Source organism: Scyliorhinus torazame, chromosome 23, assembly GCF_047496885.1.
Source record: "Scyliorhinus torazame isolate Kashiwa2021f chromosome 23, sScyTor2.1, whole genome shotgun sequence".
In the NCBI taxonomy this organism is placed as follows: domain Eukaryota; kingdom Metazoa; phylum Chordata; class Chondrichthyes; order Carcharhiniformes; family Scyliorhinidae; genus Scyliorhinus; species Scyliorhinus torazame.
This window is the reverse complement of record NC_092729.1, coordinates 54,996,983-55,021,311: the sequence shown is the minus strand read 5'-3', so window position 1 is coordinate 55,021,311 and position 24,329 is coordinate 54,996,983. Positions and strand designations below refer to the sequence as shown.

Below are 24,329 nucleotides of genomic sequence, written 5' to 3'. Positions count from 1 at the left end.
GGATTGCCCATGATAAATTGCCCTTAGTGTCCAAAATTGCCCATAGTGTTGAGTGGGGTTACTGGGTTATGGGGATGAGATGGAGGTGTTGACCTTGGGTAGGGTGCTCTTTCCAAGAGCCGGTGCAGACTCGATGGGCCAAATGGCCTCCTTCTGCACTGTAAATTCTATGAAATCTATGAAATTCTATGAAATCAAGCCAGGACAGTTGGTAGGATTTTGCAGGCCAGATGGTGGGGGATGAATGTAATGCGACATGAATCCCAGGTCCCGGTTGAGGCCGCACTCATGTGTGCGGAACTTGGCTATAAGTTTCTGCTCGGCGATTCTGCGTTGTCGCGGGTCCTGAAGGCCGCCTTGGAGAACGCTTACCCGGAGATCAGAGGCTGAATGCCCTTGACTGCTGAAGTGTTCCCCGACTGGAAGGGAACATCCCTGCCTGGTAATTGTTGCGCGATGTCCGTTCATTCGTTGTCGCAGCGTCTGGTGTTCTAAAGAATAAAGGGATTCGGGGATATGGTGTACGGGCCGGAGAGTGGAGCTGAGTCCACAAAGATCAGCCATGATCTCATTAAATGTCGGAGCAGGCTCGAGGGGCCAGATGGCCTACTCCTGTTCCTAGTTCTTATGTTTTTCCCCTGCACTCAGCTCATCTTGATCCGGTTGAAGATGGTGCACAGGGCGGCCTTGACCAGGGCAAGGATGAGTGGTATTTTCCTCAGGGGTGGGGGATATGTGCATATGTTAGTTTTGAGGTGCGGGGTATCATGCCTTCTGGTTTTGCTCTAAACTTGTCAGATCCCTGATCCCCTCTTTAACGCCATGTCAGGGGGTCTTGGTAGCGATCTGGAGCCTTGGCCACCGACTCACCTGGCGTTGTATACGGGGGGTCGGAAACGGGACGTCTTTCACCTAGTCGATGGCACGGAGGCGAGATTGACGGGCTGGAAGGCTTCCCCTCCCCTAGTTGGGAGATCAAGCCCCGCTCTGATACCCTGTTTTGGAGGGAGATGACCGCAGGGGACACCTGCATTGCCTTCCTGCTCTTTCTCTGCCTTAATAGCTGTTTTCTTGTGTATAATGTTTTAATGGTCCCTGTTTAATGTTGGACATTGTTTTAATTATCTTTGATTTTTGTGTGTATACTGTTCAAATGGTCTCTGTTTAATACAAGAAACTGTTTAAATGGCCATTTTTGCGTGGAGAGTACTATTTAAATCGGCTCTTTAACGTAGGAACCTTTTTAAATAATCTGTGTTGACTGGAGGTCACTATTTAAATGTTCTACGTTTAATGTAGGTCCAGGGCACTATTTTAGTTCTCTCTGTTGAAAGGAGGACACTTTTTCAATACTCTCTTTTGAATGCAGAACGGTATTTAAATCAACGCGGTTTTCTGTCGGAAACGGTTTAATTGGTCTATTTAATGTACGAAAATGTTCTAATGACCTCACATTGTTTAAGTAGTTTGTATTTAATATTGTACACGGCTTAAATAGTCTCTGTTAAATTCAGGACACAGGTTAAATAAACTATTTTTTAAAAGGATATGTTTCTAATGTTAGCTTCATGTAGGACACTCATTCAAAGGACCTTTTAAAAATTTGTTCATGGGATGTGGGCGTCTCAGTCTGTGCCAGAATTTTCTGCCAATCCGAAATGGATTGTTAAGAGTCAACAACATAGCTGTGGGTCTGACGTCACATGTCGGCCGGACCAGGTAAAGGCGGCAGATTTCCTCCCGAAAGGACATTTGTGAACCAGATGGGTTTTTACGACAATTGTTTCATGGTCACCATCAAACTTTCAGTGAATTCAAATGTCACCATCTGCCATGGTGGGACTTGAACCTGCGTCCCCAGAGCAGTGCTTAGGGTCTCTGAGTCTTTGGTTAACTCGTCCAATGGAAATACCACTACGCCACCGCCTCCCCTCTACATCTATTCCTGATACCTTTTGTCGCTTACCGAATCTCCTCCCCATCCTCTCTTTGCCTTCCGCACCCAGTGACAGTCATTCCCATCTCTCCGAATCCTTTCTAAACACACTGAAAATCTTCCTTAGCCGCTCATTCCCTCCCCACCCATTGAAATTATTTAAGTTCCCTTGACCCCCGTCACCACCGCTTTCCTATCCACTGAAACGTTTCCCAGCACCATCTGCACTCACTGGAAATTCCCCTCACTATTCTTCTCCCTCCGACCGTTCAAATATCTTGTAGCAAGATCAATCCATCTGTGACGCAGAAAACTCCTTCCCCTCCAGCAGGAATTTCATTCCTTGCGCTAAAATCTTTCACAGTCCTCTAATATCCTTTCCGGTAACCGCCAACCCCGCACCGTGTCCGGAACCCCTCCATGGCGACTAGAGACCCTTCATCCGTGAACCCCTCCATGGCGACTAGAGACCCTTCATCCGTGAACCCCTCCATGGCGACTAGAGACCCTTCATCCGTGAACCGCTCCATGGCGACTAGAGACCCTTCATCCGTGAACCCCTCCATGGCGACTAGAGACCCTTCATCCGTGAACCGCTCCATGGCGACTAGAGACCCTTCATCCGTGAACCGCTCCATGGCGCCTAGAAAGCTTGCAAGGAACCCTGAACCCCTCCATGGCGACGAGAGACCCTTCATCCGTGAACCCCTCCATGGCGACTAGAGACCCTTCATCCGTGAACCCCTCCATGGCGACGAGAGACCCTTCATCCGTGAACCCCTCCATGGCGCCTGGAGACGCTTCACGGTGTTCCGAACAGTTCCATGGCACCTAGAAACCCGTAACTGTGTTCTGAAACACTCCATGGCGTTCAGAAACACTTCACCGTGCCTTGAACCCCTCCATGGCGCCTCAATGCAGTTCGCGGCGCCGAGAAACCGTTAACGGTTCCGGGAAAACTTTTGTGGTGTTCTGAAAACATCCGGGGTGCCCTGGAAAATGAAAGCAAACCTCAGCACCCACTGAACATTTCCTCCACACTCTGATCTCCTGCACCATCCTCTGAATCACTTCACCATCCTCTTACTCACCCACTAAATCCCTCCCCTATTTTCTGAATCAATTGCCGAGCTCCAGAACCATTTCCATGGTTACCTTCTATCACTTCCAGACCCCCAGCTCGTTCTCCATAGCCCAGTACTTGAGACATCCTCACATGTAAGTGGTCAGAGAGCTGATATTGTGGCCCCCTATCTTATCTCAGACCATTTGCATCGACCTCCCCTCCCCTTTATCTGGAATGTACACATCTGTTCCCAGCCTCAATTCAAACCGGACACCTTCGCTACAGACAGCCTGATCCTGAGGGTTAACAAGACATGAAGCAGTGACCAATGCAGTAAGTTTTATTTCTGATTACAGGCCATTATCCAGACAGCAGGAATACAAGGTCAGGTGTTAGAGGAGTGAAGTAATAAATTAGCCTGTTGTCCAGGAAAGAAGCTTCCATTCAGAGAGAACATGGAGATCCCGGGTTGATGGTCGCCCCTCACTGGATCATTCATCTTTACCTTCAATCCGAATTTGACCCATCATCGTTTTGGGAAGGGAGAAAGTCACGTGCAATCTTCTCAGTGACTGACGGATCACTGATTCTGGCCTCCAACATCGGAGTTTTTGATTTATAACCGTCTAAGAGTAAAAGAAAACATGATGAAGGAATTAATTACGGGTTGTTCAGCCTGATGGAGAACAATGAGAAAACAGAAAGCAGAATCTCTCAGCCTGACAGGGACACACTCGGCACAAAGCAGCAACATTAGGTTTGTTGTATATAATAATATTCCACAGTTTACAGCCTCCCACTCCCAGACTTGTATAAACCCACTCCGTCTCCCCACCTCCTGGTCGGAACAAACTCATTCCCTCCCTCCACCTGCTGGTCTGTACAAACACACTCCCTCCACCTCCTGGTCTGTACAAACTCCCTCCCTCCCTCCACCTCCTGGTCTGTACAAACTCCCTCCCTCCCTCCACCTGCTGGTCTGCACAAACTCCCGCCCTCCACCTGCTGGTCTGTACAAACTCACTCCCTCCCTCCACCTCCTGGTCTGTACAAATTCACTCCCTCCTTCCATCTCCTGGTCTGTACAAACTCCCTCCCTCCCTCCACCTGCTGGTGTGTACAAACTACCTCCCTCCACCTCCTGGTCTGTACAAACTCCCTCCCTCCACCTCCGGGTCTGTACAAATTCACTCCCTCCCTCCATCTCCTGGTCTGTACAAACTCCCTCCCTCCCTCCACCTGCTGGTGTGTACAAACTACCTCCCTCCCTCCACCTCCTGGTCTGTACAAACTCCCTCCCTCCACCTCCTGGTCTGTACAAATTCACTCCCTCCACCTCCTGGTCTGTACAAACTCACTCCCTCCACCTCCTGGTATGTACAAACTCACTCCCTCCACCTCCTGGTCTGTACAAACCCCCTCCCTCCCTCCACCTGCTGGTCTGTACAAACTCCCTCCCTCCACCTCCTGGTATGTACAAACTCCCTCCCTCCACCTCCTGGTATGTACAAATTCACTCCCTCCACCTCCTGGTCTGTACAAACTCCCTCCCTCCCTCCACTTGCTGGTCTGTACAAACTCACACCCGCCACCTCCTGGTCTGTACAAACTCCCTCCCTCCCTCCACTTGCTGGTCTGTACAAACTCACACCCGCCACCTCCTGGCCTGTACAAACTCACACCCGCCACCTCCTGGTCTGTACAAACTCCCTCCCTCCCTCCACTTGCTGGTCCGTACAAACTCACACCCACCACCTCCTGGTCTGCACAAACTCACACCCGCCACCTCCTGGTCTGTACAAACTCCCTCCCTCCCTCCACTTGCTGGTCTGTACAAACTCACTCCCTCCACCTCCTGGTCTGTACAAACTCACTCCCTCCACCTCCTGGTCTGTACAAACTCACACCCACCACCTCCTGGTCTGCACAAACTCACTCCCTCCACCTCCTGGTCTGCACAAACTCACACCCTCCCACCTCCTGGTCTGTACAAACCCACTGCCTCCACCTCCTGTTCAGTGCAAATTCCCTCCCTCACCCTCCCGTTCTGTACAAACTCACTCCCTCCACCTCCTGGTCTGTACAAACTCCCTCGCCCAACCTCCTGGTCTGTACAAACTCACGCCCTTCACCTCCTGGTCTGCACAAACTCACTTCCTCCATCCACCGCCTGGTCTGTACAAACTCTCTCCCTCCCACCACCTCCTGGTCTGTACAAACACATTCCCTCCACCTCCTGTTCCGGACAAACACATGCCCGTCCTCCACATCCTGCTCTGTAAAAACGCACACCCTCTGTGGTGTTGGGTGCTCTGGTGCACAGATGAGCCAACACAGTTGTATGTGGTACAACTCTATTTTATTATAACTCTTATAATACAGTTCGTTCTGGATACTCTGCACGTGCTGTCTCCCTGAGTGTGTTTGGTAACAGATGTGTCCTGGTTCTCCTCTGCAGCTAATACTGACTACCGGGGGTCGTGTCTGTGCTTTTATATCTTTCTGTCATTGGTTGTGGTGTTGTGTGTTCTGATTTGTCTGTTGGTGTGTCTATCATGATGTGTGTGTTTGAATATCATGACACCCTCCAACTCCTGGTCTGTACAAACTCACTCACTCCCTCCACTTCCTGGTCTGTACAAATAGACTCCCTCCCTCCACTTCCTGGTCTGTACAAACTCACTCACTCCATCTCCTGGTCTGTACAAACTTCCTCCATCCACCTCCTGGTCTGTACAAACTCCCTCGCCCCACCTCCTGGTCTGTACAAACTCACGCCCTTCACCTCCTGGTCTGCACAAACTCACTTACTCCATCCACCGCCTGGTCTGTACAAACTCTCTCCCTCCCACCACCTCCTGGTCTGTACAAACACATTCCCTCCACCTCCTGTTCCGGACAAACACATGCCCTCCCTCCACATCCTGCTCTGTAAAAATGCACACCCTCCAACTCCTTGTCTGTACAAACTCACTCACTCCCTCCACTTCCTGGTCTGTACAAATAGACTCCCTCCCTCCACTTCCTGGTCTGTACAAACTCACTCACTCCACCTCCTGGTCTGCACAAACTCACTCCCTCCACATCCTGGTCTGTACAAACTCACTCCGTCCACCTCCTGGTCTGCACAAACTCACTCCCTCCACCTCCTGGTCTGTACAAACTCACACTCACCACCTCCTGGTCTGTACAAACTCCCTCCCACCACCTCCTGGTCTGTACAAACTCACTCATTCCACCTCCTGGTCTGCACAAACTCACTCCCTCCACCTCCTGGTCTGTACAATCTCACTCCCCCCTCCTCCTCATCTGTACAAGCTCACTCCCTCCCACCACCTCCTGGTCTGTACAAACTCACTTCCTCCATCCACCTCCTGGTCTGTACAAACTCCCTCCCTCCCTCCACCTCCAGGTCTGTACAAACACATTCCCTCCACCTCCTGGTCTGGACAAACACAGGCCCTCCCTCCAAATCCTGCTCTGTACAAACGCACACCGTCCAACTCCTGGTCTATAAAAAATCACGCCCTCCCTCCACCTCCTGGTCTGTACAAATAGACTCCCGCCCTCCACTTCCTGGTCTGTACGGACTCACTCACTCCACCTCCTGGTCTGCACAAACCCCCTCCCTCCACCTCCTGGTCAGCACAAACTCACACCCTCCACCTCCTGGTCTGTACAAACTCACTCCCTCCACATCCTGGTCTGTACAAACGCACTCCCTCCACCCTCTGGTCTGTACAAACTCCCTCCCTCCACCTCCTGCTCTGTACAAACTCACTCCCTCCACATCCTGGTCTGTACAAACGCACTCCCTCCACCCTCTGGTCTGTACAAACTCACTCCCTCCACCTCCTTGTCTGTACAAACTCCCTCCCTCTTCCACCTCCTGGTCTGTAAAACTCCCTCCCTCCACCTCCTGGTGTTTACAAACTCCCTCCCTCCACCTCCTGGTGTTTACAAACTCACTCCCTCCACCTCCTGGTCTGTAAAAACTCCCTCACTCCACCTCCTGGTCTGTACAAACTCCCTACCTCCACCTCCTGGTCAGTACAAACTCCCTACCTCCACCTCCTGGTCAGTACAAACTCCCTCCCTCCACCTCCTGGTCTGTACAAACTCCCTACCTCCACCTCCTGGTCAGTACAAACTCCCTCCCTCCACCTCCTGGTCTGTACAAACTCCCTCCCTCCACCTCCTGGTCTGTACAAACTCCCTACCTCCACCTCCTGGTCAGTACAAACTCACTCCCTCCCTCCACCTCCTGGTCTGTACAAACTCACTCCCTCCACCTCCTGGTCTGTACAAACTCACTCCCTCCACATCCTGATCTGTACAAACTCACTCCCTCCACCTCCTGATCTGTACAAACTCCCTCCCTCCACCTCTGGGTCTGTACAAACTCCCTCTCTCCCTCCACCTCCTGGTCCGTACAAACTCCCTCCCTCCACCTCCTGGTCTGGACAAACACACTCGCTCCCTCCACCTCCTGGTGTTTACAAACTCACTCCCTCCACCTCCTGGTCTGTACAAACTCCTTCCCTCCCTCCACCTCCTGGTCTTGACAAACTCCCTCCCTCCACCTCCTGGTCTGTACAAACTCCCTCCCTCCCTCCAACTCCTGGTCTACACCAACGTACTCCCTCCACCTCCTGGTCTGTACAAACTCACTGCCTCCACCTCCTGGACTGTGCCAACTCCCTCCCTCCACCTCCTGGTCTGTACAAACTCACGCCCTCCACCTCCTGGTCTGTACAAAGTCACTCCCTCAACCTCCTGGTCTGTACAAACTCACTCCCTCCACTTCCTGGTCTGTACAAACTCCCTCACTCCCTCCTCCTCCTGGTCTTCACATACTCACTCCCTCCACCTGCTGGTGTGTACAAACTACCTCCCTCCACCTCCTGGTCTGTACAAACTCCCTCCCTCCACCTCCGGGTCTGTACAAATTCACTCCCTCCCTCCATCTCCTGGTCTGTACAAACTCCCTCCCTCCCTCCACCTGCTGGTGTGTACAAACTACCTCCCTCCCTCCACCTCCTGGTCTGTACAAACTCCCTCCCTCCACCTCCTGGTCTGTACAAATTCACTCCCTCCACCTCCTGGTCTGTACAAACTCACTCCCTCCACCTCCTGGTATGTACAAACTCACTCCCTCCACCTCCTGGTCTGTACAAACCCCCTCCCTCCCTCCACCTGCTGGTCTGTACAAACTCCCTCCCTCCACCTCCTGGTATGTACAAACTCCCTCCCTCCACCTCCTGGTATGTACAAATTCACTCCCTCCACCTCCTGGTCTGTACAAACTCCCTCCCTCCCTCCACTTGCTGGTCTGTACAAACTCACACCCGCCACCTCCTGGTCTGTACAAACTCCCTCCCTCCCTCCACTTGCTGGTCTGTACAAACTCACACCCGCCACCTCCTGGCCTGTACAAACTCACACCCGCCACCTCCTGGTCTGTACAAACTCCCTCCCTCCCTCCACTTGCTGGTCCGTACAAACTCACACCCACCACCTCCTGGTCTGCACAAACTCACACCCGCCACCTCCTGGTCTGTACAAACTCCCTCCCTCCCTCCACTTGCTGGTCTGTACAAACTCACTCCCTCCACCTCCTGGTCTGTACAAACTCACTCCCTCCACCTCCTGGTCTGTACAAACTCACACCCACCACCTCCTGGTCTGCACAAACTCACTCCCTCCACCTCCTGGTCTGCACAAACTCACACCCTCCCACCTCCTGGTCTGTACAAACCCACTGCCTCCACCTCCTGTTCAGTGCAAATTCCCTCCCTCACCCTCCCGTTCTGTACAAACTCACTCCCTCCACCTCCTGGTCTGTACAAACTCCCTCGCCCAACCTCCTGGTCTGTACAAACTCACGCCCTTCACCTCCTGGTCTGCACAAACTCACTTCCTCCATCCACCGCCTGGTCTGTACAAACTCTCTCCCTCCCACCACCTCCTGGTCTGTACAAACACATTCCCTCCACCTCCTGTTCCGGACAAACACATGCCCGTCCTCCACATCCTGCTCTGTAAAAACGCACACCCTCTGTGGTGTTGGGTGCTCTGGTGCACAGATGAGCCAACACAGTTGTATGTGGTACAACTCTATTTTATTATAACTCTTATAATACAGTTCGTTCTGGATACTCTGCACGTGCTGTCTCCCTGAGTGTGTTTGGTAACAGATGTGTCCTGGTTCTCCTCTGCAGCTAATACTGACTACCGGGGGTCGTGTCTGTGCTTTTATATCTTTCTGTCATTGGTTGTGGTGTTGTGTGTTCTGATTTGTCTGTTGGTGTGTCTATCATGATGTGTGTGTTTGAATATCATGACACCCTCCAACTCCTGGTCTGTACAAACTCACTCACTCCCTCCACTTCCTGGTCTGTACAAATAGACTCCCTCCCTCCACTTCCTGGTCTGTACAAACTCACTCACTCCATCTCCTGGTCTGTACAAACTTCCTCCATCCACCTCCTGGTCTGTACAAACTCCCTCGCCCCACCTCCTGGTCTGTACAAACTCACGCCCTTCACCTCCTGGTCTGCACAAACTCACTTACTCCATCCACCGCCTGGTCTGTACAAACTCTCTCCCTCCCACCACCTCCTGGTCTGTACAAACACATTCCCTCCACCTCCTGTTCCGGACAAACACATGCCCTCCCTCCACATCCTGCTCTGTAAAAATGCACACCCTCCAACTCCTTGTCTGTACAAACTCACTCACTCCCTCCACTTCCTGGTCTGTACAAATAGACTCCCTCCCTCCACTTCCTGGTCTGTACAAACTCACTCACTCCACCTCCTGGTCTGCACAAACTCACTCCCTCCACATCCTGGTCTGTACAAACTCACTCCGTCCACCTCCTGGTCTGCACAAACTCACTCCCTCCACCTCCTGGTCTGTACAAACTCACACCCACCACCTCCTGGTCTGTACAAACTCCCTCCCACCACCTCCTGGTCTGTACAAACTCACTCATTCCACCTCCTGGTCTGCACAAACTCACTCCCTCCACCTCCTGGTCTGTACAATCTCACTCCCCCCTCCTCCTCATCTGTACAAGCTCACTCCCTCCCACCACCTCCTGGTCTGTACAAACTCACTTCCTCCATCCACCTCCTGGTCTGTACAAACTCCCTCCCTCCCTCCACCTCCAGGTCTGTACAAACACATTCCCTCCACCTCCTGGTCTGGACAAACACAGGCCCTCCCTCCAAATCCTGCTCTGTACAAACGCACACCGTCCAACTCCTGGTCTATAAAAAATCACGCCCTCCCTCCACCTCCTGGTCTGTACAAATAGACTCCCGCCCTCCACTTCCTGGTCTGTACGGACTCACTCACTCCACCTCCTGGTCTGCACAAACCCCCTCCCTCCACCTCCTGGTCAGCACAAACTCACACCCTCCACCTCCTGGTCTGTACAAACTCACTCCCTCCACATCCTGGTCTGTACAAACGCACTCCCTCCACCCTCTGGTCTGTACAAACTCCCTCCCTCCACCTCCTGCTCTGTACAAACTCACTCCCTCCACATCCTGGTCTGTACAAACGCACTCCCTCCACCCTCTGGTCTGTACAAACTCACTCCCTCCACCTCCTTGTCTGTACAAACTCCCTCCCTCTTCCACCTCCTGGTCTGTAAAACTCCCTCCCTCCACCTCCTGGTGTTTACAAACTCCCTCCCTCCACCTCCTGGTGTTTACAAACTCACTCCCTCCACCTCCTGGTCTGTAAAAACTCCCTCACTCCACCTCCTGGTCTGTACAAACTCCCTACCTCCACCTCCTGGTCAGTACAAACTCCCTACCTCCACCTCCTGGTCAGTACAAACTCCCTCCCTCCACCTCCTGGTCTGTACAAACTCCCTACCTCCACCTCCTGGTCAGTACAAACTCCCTCCCTCCACCTCCTGGTCTGTACAAACTCCCTCCCTCCACCTCCTGGTCTGTACAAACTCCCTACCTCCACCTCCTGGTCAGTACAAACTCACTCCCTCCCTCCACCTCCTGGTCTGTACAAACTCACTCCCTCCACCTCCTGGTCTGTACAAACTCACTCCCTCCACATCCTGATCTGTACAAACTCACTCCCTCCACCTCCTGATCTGTACAAACTCCCTCCCTCCACCTCTGGGTCTGTACAAACTCCCTCTCTCCCTCCACCTCCTGGTCCGTACAAACTCCCTCCCTCCACCTCCTGGTCTGGACAAACACACTCGCTCCCTCCACCTCCTGGTGTTTACAAACTCACTCCCTCCACCTCCTGGTCTGTACAAACTCCTTCCCTCCCTCCACCTCCTGGTCTTGACAAACTCCCTCCCTCCACCTCCTGGTCTGTACAAACTCCCTCCCTCCCTCCAACTCCTGGTCTACACCAACGTACTCCCTCCACCTCCTGGTCTGTACAAACTCACTGCCTCCACCTCCTGGACTGTGCCAACTCCCTCCCTCCACCTCCTGGTCTGTACAAACTCACGCCCTCCACCTCCTGGTCTGTACAAAGTCACTCCCTCAACCTCCTGGTCTGTACAAACTCACTCCCTCCACTTCCTGGTCTGTACAAACTCCCTCACTCCCTCCTCCTCCTGGTCTTCACATACTCACTCCCTCCACCTCCTGGTCTGTACAAACTATCTCCCTCCACCTCCTGGTCTGTACAAACTCACTCCCTCCACAACCTCGTCTGTACAAACTAACTCACTCCACCTCCTGGTCTGTACAAACTCACACCCTCCACATCCTGGTCTGTACAAACTCCCTCCCTCCACCTCCTGGTCTGTACAATCTCACTCCCTCTCCTCCTCGTCTGTACAAACTCACGCCCTCCACCTCCTGGTCTGTACAAATTCACTCCCTCCACCTCCTGGTCTGTAAAAACTCCCTCCCTCCACCTCCTCGTCTGTACAAACTCCCTACCTCCACCTCCTGGTCAGTACAAACTCCCTCCCTCCACCTCCTGGTCTGTAGAAACTCCCTCCCTCCAACTCCTGGTCTGCACAAACTGACACCCTCCACCTCCTGGTCTGTACAAACTCACACCCTCCAGCTCCTGGTCTGTACAAACTCACTCCCTCCACCTCCTGGTCTTTACAAATTCACACCCTCAACCTCCTGGTCTGCACAAAGTCACTCCGTCCCTCTACCTCCTGGTCTACATCAACACCCTCCCTCCCTCCTCCTAGTCTGTACAAACTCACTACCTCCCTCTACCTCCTGTACCGAAGTACAGTGAAAATTAAATGGGGAGAAATAGCTGATGGAGATGCTGATCCTGTCTTCACACACAGTCCACACTCTCACAATCTGTAGCAGTGTCAGTGACCGGGAGCAGTAACTGAATTCTGCAATAAGGACAATGACAGAGTTTGCTATCCGGATCAATGATCCCACTTTGACCCAGCAACGTGCCCCGCTCAGTAACTTGTGGTTTCATTATTGATCCGTGTGGACCAGCTCACAAAACCAACAAGCCCCGCGAAACACTCCGATAGTGACTAAAATATCAGAGATTTACCAATGGAGATTGTTTATCCTGAATTCTTCAGTTTGTTTTAGAATCTCACAATCCACATCTCTTAACCTATCAAACCATTGCATTCAAAGCAAATACAATCGATTTAAAATTAATCTGCATGAACCCCAGCGGCTTTAGTGTTGGAGAACGTTCAGAGATTCTTACTTCCTTCCATAATACCTGGTCTCGCTCCAGTAGGATTGCTCTGAGTCAGCACGAGAAGTACAAGCACCAGGAACAGCGCTTTCTGCATCTTCACTGGGGTCTGTCAGAGTTACGGTCAGAATGCTGGTGTAGATCTGCTCTCTATCTAATCGCGGAGTGTTGCTGCTTTTATAATCCCACGAGCGGGCGTGTCTGCTTCCTGGTGATATCATTGGAAACTGTTTTCCTTAATGCTGCCTTATTTCCATGAATGTCGCCTTGAGCAAAGCCAGATCCACACAGCTGTTTAGTTTAAAAATCTAAAGGGGACAGCAGTGTACCTCGCTAGTGTTCCACATGATGTGTTCCTCTTGCTGACAGCCTCTCCCTCCGAAATGAAGCTGTGCTTAGAGTGCATATACAGACACAGTGCCTGTAAAAATGTTCATCAAAACCCCTGAATTTGGACGAACGTCCTTTTTTGTGAAGCACATCTGTATCTTAGACCCTGTCGCGTTGTGTAAGGCCACCTTCAGATGCCTATCCACATGTAGGTCCGGACACTGTATCCCTGCACTCTTCAGACCGGAGACATTATTTCCGTGTAGTCCCTCCCTATCACTCTTGTCAAAATGCATCACGTCACAACGAAGGAAAACAAGAGCAAAGCAAATTACAGCACAAGAGCAGGCCCTTCGGCCCTTCAAGACTGCAGCCACTTTGCTGCCCGTCTGAAAGGCGCTTCTGTGGCCGCGAAAGGACTCCAGGTTGGTAGTTTGCCTCCCTGATGCCAAGGTCCTGGATGTCTCTGAGCGGCTACAGAGCATCTTCAAACGGGAGGAAATCAGACAGAGGTCATTGCCCACATTGGCACCAATGACATAGGAGAAGCAGTAGCGAGGTCCTGTAACTGCAATTTACGCAGCTCGGTACAATATTAAAAAGCAAATCCTCTAGGGTAGTAATCTCAGGAATACTCCAGGTGCCATGTACTCGCAAGGCTAGCAACAGCGATATAGTGCAGATGAACACGTGGCTAAAGAACTAGTGCAGAAGGGAGGGCTTCAATTTGTTTGATCACTGGGATGTCTTCCACGGAAGGCGAGGCCTTACAAGAAGGGCAGGTTACACCTGAACTAGAGGGGCACCAATATCCTGACTGGGAGGTTTGCTTGTATGCTATCTGTCTTACTTGTTGTACTCCGTGCATTGAAGCAGATACACTCCAGACCTCCAGGCCCACTGAGTTCGACCTCCCTCAGCCTACCCTTCCTGTTATCCTGGCTGACCCTGGTACCATGCTCATCCCCAGTCTCTACACTTGCTGGCGTACTGTCCTGATTCCCACCCCTGCCAGATTAGTTTAAACCCACCCGCACAATACAGCTGTAGATGGTTGGGCCCCCGGCAATATCCTGAGGAACTCCTGCAGCGATGTCCAACCATCGTACCTTCTGCCAGGTATGACTCCAACCAGCGGAGAGTTTTCCCCCTGATTCCCATTGACTCACAGTGGAACATCATCTTTGTGTATTTCATGATGCCTTTCTTATATTCCTTTCTTTATCTCTGTCCCACATCCCGACTACTGCCTGGGGGTCTGTACCTAACTCCCATCAGGCTTTTTCCCCTTTCTGCTCCTCAACTCTACCCACGCAGATTCTCTGCCTTCCAACCCTATGTCGCTTCTGACTATAAATTGAATTCATTTCCTTACTAACAATGCAACCACGCTCACTCGTCCCAGCTGCGTGTCCTTTCTGGAGGGCATATATCATTGGCCATTTAAATCCCAGCCCTGATCCCCTTGCTGCCACGAGTCTGTGATGCCCCCAACATCGTACCGGCCAAATTTCAATTTGCGCGACCATCTTATTCACCTTGTTTCGTATAATGCGCGCATTCAGGTGCAACCCCTTCATTCCAGAATAGACCGCCACCACCGCCCCACTCCGTCATCATATTTGTCCCCTCTTTTGCTTTAGCTGAAGTTGGATTCCTGCCACCTTCTCCTGTTGTACTCGGTGTTCTGGAAATTTTACTATCCTTTCTGGAGGCCTCGGCCCCTTTAATTAAATTAAAGTCTTCTCCATTAACCTGCGCTTCTACCTTCTCCTTTAACTTGGAGTTTCTAAACCACGCCCATATGTTCGGGTCGCGCCCGGCACTGGATGGGTTCTGGAGGGGGGTTGCGAGAACTATATCTAAGGTGGTGAAAGTCCAGGTCAAGCCAAGTTGGGGGCTAGCACTATTTGGAGTGGCGGACGAGCCGGGTGTGCAGGAGGCGAAAGAGGCCGGCATTCTGGCCTTTGCGTCCCTGGTAGCCCGGCGGAGGATCTTGTTAGTGTGGAAAGATGCGAAGCCCCCCAGTGTGGAAGCCTGGATAAATGACATGGCAGGGTTTATCAAGTTGGAGAGGATAAAGTTTGCCTTGAGAGGGTCAGTGCAGGGGTTCTCCAGGCGGTGGCAACCGTTCCTAGACTATCTCGCGGAGCGTTAGATGAAGATCGGTTAGCAGCAGCAGCAACCCGGGGGGAGGGGGGACATCTCTTTCGGGGGGGGGGGGGGGGGGAGGCTGGACGGGGAAGGGGGTTTTCCTGGGGGCACTTGAGCAAGAAAATACATAAATGTTCAGGAAAGTTAATCTGTGCGGGAGGAATCGAATGTACAAAGTTCTGTATTATGTCGATTTGATATGTGTATGTCTTGCTCGGTGACTTTTCTTTTCTTTCTGTTAAGGGGGGGGGGTGGTTATATGGGTGAAAATTTTGTTGAAAAATTCTTAACAAAACATATTTTTAAATAAAAACTTGGAGTTTTTATCCCATAACCCAGTAACCCCACCCAATACTAAGGGCAATTCTGGACACTAAGGACAATTTAACATGGCCAGTCCACCTAACCTGCACATCTTTGGGCTGTGGGAGGAAACCGGAGCACCCGGAGGAAACCCCCGCACACACGGGGAGGATGTGCAGACTCCGCACAGACAGTGACCCAAGCCGGAATCGAACCTGGGACCCTGGAGCTGTGAAGCAATTGTGCTATCCACAATGCTACCGTGCTGCCCGGTTGACTGGGACGCATTTATTTCCAGGGGTTTGGATCTATAGAACCTGTACGGAGCATCCATGTGGGCATCTTGAAACAATATGTAGATAGTCCAACTAGGAAAGGGTTCGCACTGGATCTGGCCCAGCGGAATGACCACGGCCAGGCTTTCGACATTTCTGTTGGGGAACATTTCATGAAGAGTGACCATAATCTATTTTGTTTTAAGGTACTGTTAGACAAAGATAAGAGTTGTCCTCGGGTGAAGGTGCTAATTTGGTGGAAGGCTGATTATAACAATATTCGGCAGGAACTGAACAGTCCAGATTGGGAGACGTGGGGGGGGGGAGGGGGGTGGGGGGTGGGGGGGAGGCGGATATTTGGGAGTATATCAACATCTAGCATGTGGAACGGTTTCTAATGTCAGTTGAAAGGAAGTCAGGACCGGGATGATCCTGTGAGGAAGAATAAGAAGGACAAGTTTTGGGAACCTTGGATAATGAGGGATATTGTGAGCCAGGTCCAAAGTAAAATGAAGCATGTGTAAGGGCTGGATGGCTGGGAACACACAAAGCCTGTGAGGAATATAAAGAAACCAGGAAGGAACATACGCTAGGAGTCAGGGCTTAAAGGGTCATGAAAAACGTCATCGGCAAACAGGATTAAATAAAAGCCCAAGTCTATTAGACATATATAATGAGCAAGAGATGAGCCAGGTAAAGGGTTGGCCAAGTGAAGGACAGCGGAGGGAATATCTGCTTGGAACCAGAGGAAATCGGAGAGGTACTGAATGAGTACTTTGCATCAGCATTTACCACAGAGAACGACTTGAGGAATGATGTGTCTGGGGAAGGGTGGGGTACATTGGTCAGCTCAGGCTTGTAGAGCCGAAGGGCCTGTTCATGTGCTGTACCTTTCTTTGTTCGTCTTCACCCCAGATGAGATGGCCAAACCCCTGCCCCAGACAGCACCAGAACCTGCGAGATTATCGATCTTGGTTCCAGTAAATAATACCAATGCCGGTAACTGTACTCTCCCCGATGACGCCTCCATTTCTTTCTCCGCTGCCCCGCCCCCCACACACACTTTAACCGATCCCTGTACCATGGTCAATTTGGTCATCCTCTCTCCAGTCCCCGATTCCACCCAATCAGGTGGAAAGAATGTCGAACTTTTTGGAGATGGACATGGGCTGAGGATCCTGTAACTCTGCCTCCTGGACTCGTCCACCTGGATCTCATCCCTCTCCCCACATCACCCTTCTTATGTTACGTGTCTCTTAGTTCCTCAGCTAGGTTATATTCATGTCCCATTTTTTGTAACCATATGTAATCATATATACATGACTCGTATCTCGTATTCCATAACTCTTATTTATGTCTTAATTATTTCCGACCTTATATTACCTATATTCCACTGAATTGTCTTCCAAAATTAGGTCTAAAAAATTATCTTTCTTCATATTGTTTAAATTAACTAGGAGCCTCCCTCACTCCAGGGATCGATGTTCAATAGGGGAATACACTCAGAATATCAGGAGCAACATTTGCCAAATGTTAAAATCTGTAAGATACGTCTACAATTTGACACAGCTGCCTCAGTTACAGAGACAGAGTGTCAAAGAGAATACCCTCAGCGGCTGAATATCCACAGGGTTTGGGAAAACAGAATTCAAAAGATCCAAAATCCTCTGAGATAAATATTGTTCACCTCGTTTCAGTCTTCAGTGGCGGCCCCTGAGACTGCGTCTCCCCTATCCAGATTGACCGGTGAGTGTCTACAGATACGGGTGGATATATCGCGATGCGGAGTCGGTATTTGAGTGAGACATGAGAGCAGAAGGACAGTGTACAGTTTATGGTATAAATAGTCTTCCTTATACAGGCACACAGAGTGTAAAGAACAGAATGAATTATCTCAGCCAAAAAGTCAACTTGGCTGTCACAACATGGCAGACATGACAGAGACATGACTGCAAGATGCCCACAACTAGAAAGGCTGACCAAACAGCTAATAAAATCCACAAAAACGGTGCCTGAAAGCAACCTCGCAAGTGAAAACATCGGCATCACAGGAAACATTTACAATTTTTAAGGAAAATGAGAAAAGTTAGAAGATAATTGGGCCCTTTTAAACTTATAATGGGGCTGTCTTCAATTAAAAGAAGGTGGTGACAGATATGCTGAAGGATGGATTGCTTTCAATATTTACAATAGAGGAAGAGGTTGGCATGCCAGAGGTCTCAAGGACAATATTATTAAACAGGAGCAGGGATTTATTAAAATTCACACAGTCTGCGCATCCCTATTGGAGAAATTACTAGTGTTGGAATGTGACAGATACCAAGGAATAGGCCCTTCCCATTCCAGGGGTTTTAAGGAAGGAGTTGGGAACATTGCAGATTCCTGAAATGACGAGTAACCGTGCTAGCAATGAACATGACCCTTATTCTGGAACTGTGTCTCTGAGTTCAACTAGTGAGCTCGTATGCATAATCCCCATGCTGTAAATGTGAGTCTTAGTTCTCCAGCGAGCTTATGTACATGACCATTAATCTGTAACCGTGTTTCTCAGTCACCCAGAGGTGTATGCACGTAATATATTTCATGTAACTGTCACCAAATTCTCAAGCAAGCTTCCTTACAGTACTCTTGTTCTGTAACTGGGCCCGCCAGTTCCACAGGGAGCTGACACACATGACGTTTGTTCTGTAACTGTATCTCCTGGTTAACAGGCAGTGTGCACACATGATCCTTACTCTGTAACTGTGTCTCCCAGTTAACAGGTAGTTTGTAAAAATGATCGTTATTCTGCAACGTTGTCTCCTAGTTCTATAGCGACATCATTTAAATGTCACTTGTTCTATTGCTGTTTCTCCTAGGTCGCTGCCTAGGAAATTTTCAATGGTTTTAATATACATGTCCAATTTTTTCCGACCTTTGCTTCTATATTTCCGTCTAAATTTTCTTGCAAACTTTGGCCTCAATAATGATCTTCCTTCACGTTATTTAAACTGACTCGGATTCTGCCTCACCGACGGATCTGGTGAATAATTAAAGATCTCACAGGTAGACATCCTTTCGGAAGGAGCGGTCACAGTATGGTTGAATTTAAAATACAGATGGAGGGTAAGAAGCTAAAATCCTATTGCAGCTTCATCTGCTTAAGCAAAGGAGACGACACTGAGGGAGGAGTTGGCTAATGTAGACTGGGAGCAAAGACTTCATGGTTGGACAATTGACGAAACGTGGAGTACATTCAGAGTTTATTCATAGTGCTCCGCAAAGGTATGTTGCAGTGAAATTGAAGGAGTGGAGGAAAAGGGATAATCAGCCATGGATATCGAAGGGAAAACGTGAATAAAAATCTAAACAAAGTGGCAAAGATTAGTGGGAAACTAGAGCATTTGGAAACCTTTGCAAGTCAATAGAAAGCCACGAAAAAAGAAATAAAGAAAAGGAAGATAGATTAAGAGGCTAAAGTAGCTGAGAATATAAATGAAAAGGAGTGGCTAGGGTCAACATTGTTCCTTTTGAGTATGAGAACGGGATTTAATAATGGGAATTGAGGAAATGGCGATGGAGTGAACGAATATGTTGTGTCGGTCTTCACAGTATAAGCCACAAACAGCATGCCAATAATTAAAGGCAAGGAGGCTATGGCAGGTACGGACCTAGAAACGATCATTATTACTAATGAGATAGTGTTGGGTAAGCTATTGGGGCTACAGGTACACAAGTCTCCTGGCCATGATGGAATGCATCCCAGGGAACTAAAAGAGATGGGGGCGGAAATAGCAAATGCCTTTGTGGTAGTTTACCAAATGTCGCTGGAACCTGGGCGATTCTGGCAGATTGGAAAACAGCAAACATGACGCCACTGATTTAAAAAGGAGGGAGACAAAAGGCCAGTTAGCTTAACTTCTGTAGTGGGGGAAATGCTAGAATTTATCATCAAGGAAGAAATACCGAGACATCTGGATCGAATGTGTCCCAATAGGCAGACGCAGCATGGGTTCATGAAAGGCCGGTCATGCTTCACTAATTGTCTGGAATTCTATGAGGGCATTACTAGCTCGGTAGACAACGGGGAACTCGCGGATGTGAGGAATCTGAATTTCCAGAAGACATTCGACACGGTACCGCACGAAAGGCTGCTACATCAGTTAAAGGTGTAAATTGTTACGGGTAATACAGTAGAATATATAGAGGATTGGTTAACTGAAAGAAAGCAAAGAGTGGGGAAAACAGTTTTTTTCTTGTTGGTGATCATTGGCTAGTTGTGTTCCCCGTGGATCAGTGTTGAGATCGCAATTGTTTACAATTTACATAGATAATTTGGAGTTTGGGACCAATTGTAACGTGTCAAAGTTCGCAGATGTCACTAAGATGAGTGTTGGAGCAAAGTTTACAGGACACTGAATGTCTGCAGAAGGTTGTAGATAGTTTAAGTCAGTAGGTAAGGATCTGGCAGGTGGAGTACATGTTTGGTAAATGTGTCAATCTATTTTGGTAGGAATAAAGCAAAATGGACTATGATTTAAATGGTAAAAAATGTCAGCTTGCTGCTGTGCAGAGGGACCTGGGTTTCCATGTGTATGAATCGCAAAATGTTAGCTTGCAGGTTCAGCAGGTGATTAAGGCGGCAAATGATATGTTGTCGTTCATTGCCAAAGGGATGGAATTTAAAGAACAGTAAGGTTATGTTGCAGCTGTTCAAGGTGCTGGTGAGGCCACACCTGGACTACTGTGCACAGTTTTGGTGTCCATCCTTGAGAAAGGATGTGCTGACATTGGAGGGGTGCAGAGGAGATTCAGCAGGTTTATTCCGGAGTTGAAACGCTTGTCTTTTGACGAGAGACTGAGTAGACTGTGACTATACTGATTGGAATTTGGAAGAATGAGGTGGGACCTTCTGGAAACAAATGACGGGAATAGATAGGATAGATGCAGGGAGGTTGTTTTCACTGCTGAGTGAATCTAGGACTAGAAGGCATAGCCTAAAAATATGGGACAGCAGATTTAAGACTGAGTTTAGGAGGAACTTCTTCACCCGAAGGGTTGTGAATCTGTGGAAATCCCTGCCCAGTGAAGCAGTTATTGCTGCCTCGTTGAATCTGTTTTTAAGACAAAGATAGATATATCTTTGAACAGTAAAGGAATTAAGATTTATGGTGAGCGGGAGGGTAAGTGGAGATGAGTCCACAAAAAGATCACCCACGATCTAATTGAATGGCGGAGCTGCTCGAGCGGCCAGATGGCCTACTCCTCTCTCTGGGTCTTATGTTTTTATTGTGTTCTTATGTCGAACAGTGAAATACTCTCAGCAGATCAGCAGAAACACTTGCAAACTATTCAAATACACCCGATACATTTGCAAGTTGACACATCAGCCTCAGTTACAGAGACGTCCTGTCAAAGGTTATAGTCTCTGCGGCTGGACATGCACAGACATATGGGGTAGAACATTTAAAAGATCCAAAATCATCTGAAATAAATAATATTCCCCTCGGTTTAGTCTTTAGTGCCTGCCCCTTACACTGAGATTGTATCACCTCATATCGGTCTCCCCGCATAGTGTACAGAAACGGGTGGAGATGCCACTTTAAGATGAATATTAAACATTTGGGTAATGTATTAAATATGAACACTTTGCAGTTTACAGTATCAACACTGTTCCTGATATAAACTGATGGAGTACGAAGAAAACCTTTCATGAACCCAGCCTCAAATTCAACTTGGGGTTGCAACATGGCAGCCAGAAAAGACATGTCTGGAGATGGTTGCAACTGTAAAGGGTGACAAAGTAGATAGTGTAATCCGTAAAAATGGAGTATTGAAATAAACTCGCAAGTGAAAACAAAACATTCACAGAAAATGTGTAGTTTTATGTGGAAAAGGAGAGTGGTCGGAGAGAATGTGGCTCCTTGTAAATTCAAAATGGTTCTGTTCTCAATGAAAATAAAGTGATGAAAAACATGTTGCAGGATGAATGTGTTACAGTTTTCACCATTGAGGGCGCGGTTTCCATGTCAGGGAGCCCAAGAAAACTATTATTGAACAGGAGCAGGGACTGAAAAAAATTCAGTCGGGGTGTCACTAATGGTGAAATTAATAGTGTTCGAACGTGAAAACTCCCCACCAACAGACCGTTCCCATTTCAGGGTCTTCAAGGGGGGAGATACAAACACTGCAGATTCCTGAAATCAGTAGAACCCAGATACCTGAGATACAGACCATTGTTCTATAATTGTGTCTCCTAATTCCCCAGCTGAATTATATGCATGACCCTCATTCTGAAATGTGGCTTCTAGTTCCACATACACATAGTATACCTGTCCCTTATTTTGTAACTATGTCGCCTGGCTCTCTGTATGACTTATACATATAACCCTTATTCTGTAACTGTCTCAGAGGTCCCCAACTAGGTTATTCAAATGACCCAGTTTCTGCAACTGTGTCTTCTGGTAACAGTTAGGTAATATGCATGATTATAGTTTTTAAAAATCTGTCTCCTAGTTTCCCACCTCGCTAATAAACATGACACCCATCCTGTAACGTGTATAGACTTTCCCCAGCTCGATTATCTGTAAATTTGCCTCTTTGTACCCCAACTAATTTTTGTACAGGATTCTTATTCTGCAACATTGTCTGCTTGTTCTCCAGGTAGAGTATATACATGTTTTCTGTAACTGTATCTTCTATAACCACCTGGCTTATATACATGACCCTTATTCTATAGCTGGCTCCTTGTCATTCTGTAACTTTGTCTCCTAGTTCCCCAGCTAACTTACGTACATGACCCTTACTCCGTACCTGTATCGCCTAGTTCCCCAGTTAACTTACATAGGTAAGGTTTACTCTGTAACTGTGTCTGCTAGTTCCCATCTACCTTTTAGACAAGACCCTTATTCTGTGCCTGTCGTGCCTCGTTTCCCAGCTAGTTTATATACAGGACCCTCATTTTGTACTCGTGTCTCCCATTCCCCAGCTAGCATGTTTAACTAACCCTTATTATGTACCCGTGACTCCCAATTTCCCCATTTGCGTATATACATGGCCCTTAGTGTGTACCTATGTCCCCTAGTGTCTCTATGTTCTCCAGCGACCATGAATACGTGGCACTTATTCTGAAACTGTCACCCAGTTCCCCAGCGAACTTACATACATACTCTTATTCTGCAACTGTGTCTCACAGTCCCGCAGCTAGCTTATAGAGATGAAACACGCGATGTTAACTGTGCCTCCAAGTTCATAGAATTCACAGTGCAGAGGGAGACCATTTGGCCCATCGAGCCTGCACAGGCCGTTAGAAAAATCACCCTACTTTAAGTCCACCTTCTCCCCGCAACCCAGTAACCCCACCCAAACCTTTTTGGACATAATGGGCAATTTAGCATGGCCACTCCACCTAACCTGCACATCCCCGGACCGTGGGAGAAAGCCGAAGCTCCCGGAGGAAACCCACGCAGACGTTGGGAGAACATGCAGACTCCGCACAGACAGTGACCGAAGCCAGGAATCGACCCTGTGACCCTGGCGTGTGAAGAAACAGTGCTAACCAATGTGTTCCTGTGCCACCCACTGACAGTGCGACCAAGTGACACTTACTCTCAGTAATAACCTGCTCGCTGACCCCCAGTTCGGTTCTACAGCAAGTGAATATGCATAACTCTTATTGTGTAACGGTGTCTCCCAATTCACCATTGTGCTTATACGCCTTACACATGTTCTATAACTGCGACCCTGAGTTCTCCGGCTAGCTTATATATATGACGCTGGAACGTGTTATCAGATGAGGTTGTGAAAGCAGATCTATTAACGGCGCTCAAAATGGATCTCGACAAATACATGGATAAGGTGGATATAGAGGGATACGGCACTAGGAAGTGCCGAGTGTTTTGGCTAAGTGTGGTATCATGGCCGTGAAAGGCTTGGAGGAGAAGGTCCTCTTCGTGTTCATTGTTTCCAAGTGAGCTTCTGTGGAACAATGAGATATGGTTACAAATCAAGGGTCATGTATCAAAGCTAGCTGGGGAACAAGGAGACACAGTTACAGAATACAGATCATTAAGATAAGCTTGCTGGGGAACTTGGAGAAACTTCCAGAATTAGGTAATGTAAATACGCTAGCTGGAGAACCAGGAGGCACGGGTGCAGAATAAGTCTCAAGTATAAAAAGTAACGATGGACCGAGTGAAGACGGTTAAGAAGGAAGGTTGGCGAGATAAGTTCAAAGGGGAACTCGGAGGTACAGAGACAGAATCACGGTCATGTGTACAGATTAGATGAAGAATTAGGAGGCACAAGATCAGAATAAGGGACAGGTAGATAATTGAGTTGGGGAACAGAGACATGCGCAGGGTCAGGTTGATGTGTATTAGCCAACTGAGAAGCTGAGAGGCCTATGTTCAGAATAAGAGTCATGCATGCAAACGGATACAGAATAAGGATAATGTGTATCGCTGACTGGAGAAGTAGCAGAAAAAAAATTACAGAATCAAGGCCTTATATATAAGCCAGCTGGGAACTGGGAAATGCATTTACACATTTCGGGTCATGTCTGGAAACGAGATAATCAGGTTCCTGGGAGGGACAG

At 48.9% G+C, this 24,329-nt stretch overlaps 1 long non-coding RNA gene across 1 annotated transcript; it reads right to left on the bottom strand.

Annotated features, from left to right (window-relative positions):
• Positions 1–3,326: 3,326 nt before the first annotated feature.
• On the bottom strand, positions 3,327–13,211 carry LOC140399607 (uncharacterized). The gene is made up of 2 exons (XR_011937758.1): positions 12,717–13,211; positions 3,327–3,628 (listed from the first exon to the last, which is right to left on the bottom strand). It is a non-coding gene; the product is annotated as an uncharacterized lncRNA (long non-coding RNA).
• Positions 13,212–24,329: the final 11,118 nt, after the last annotated feature.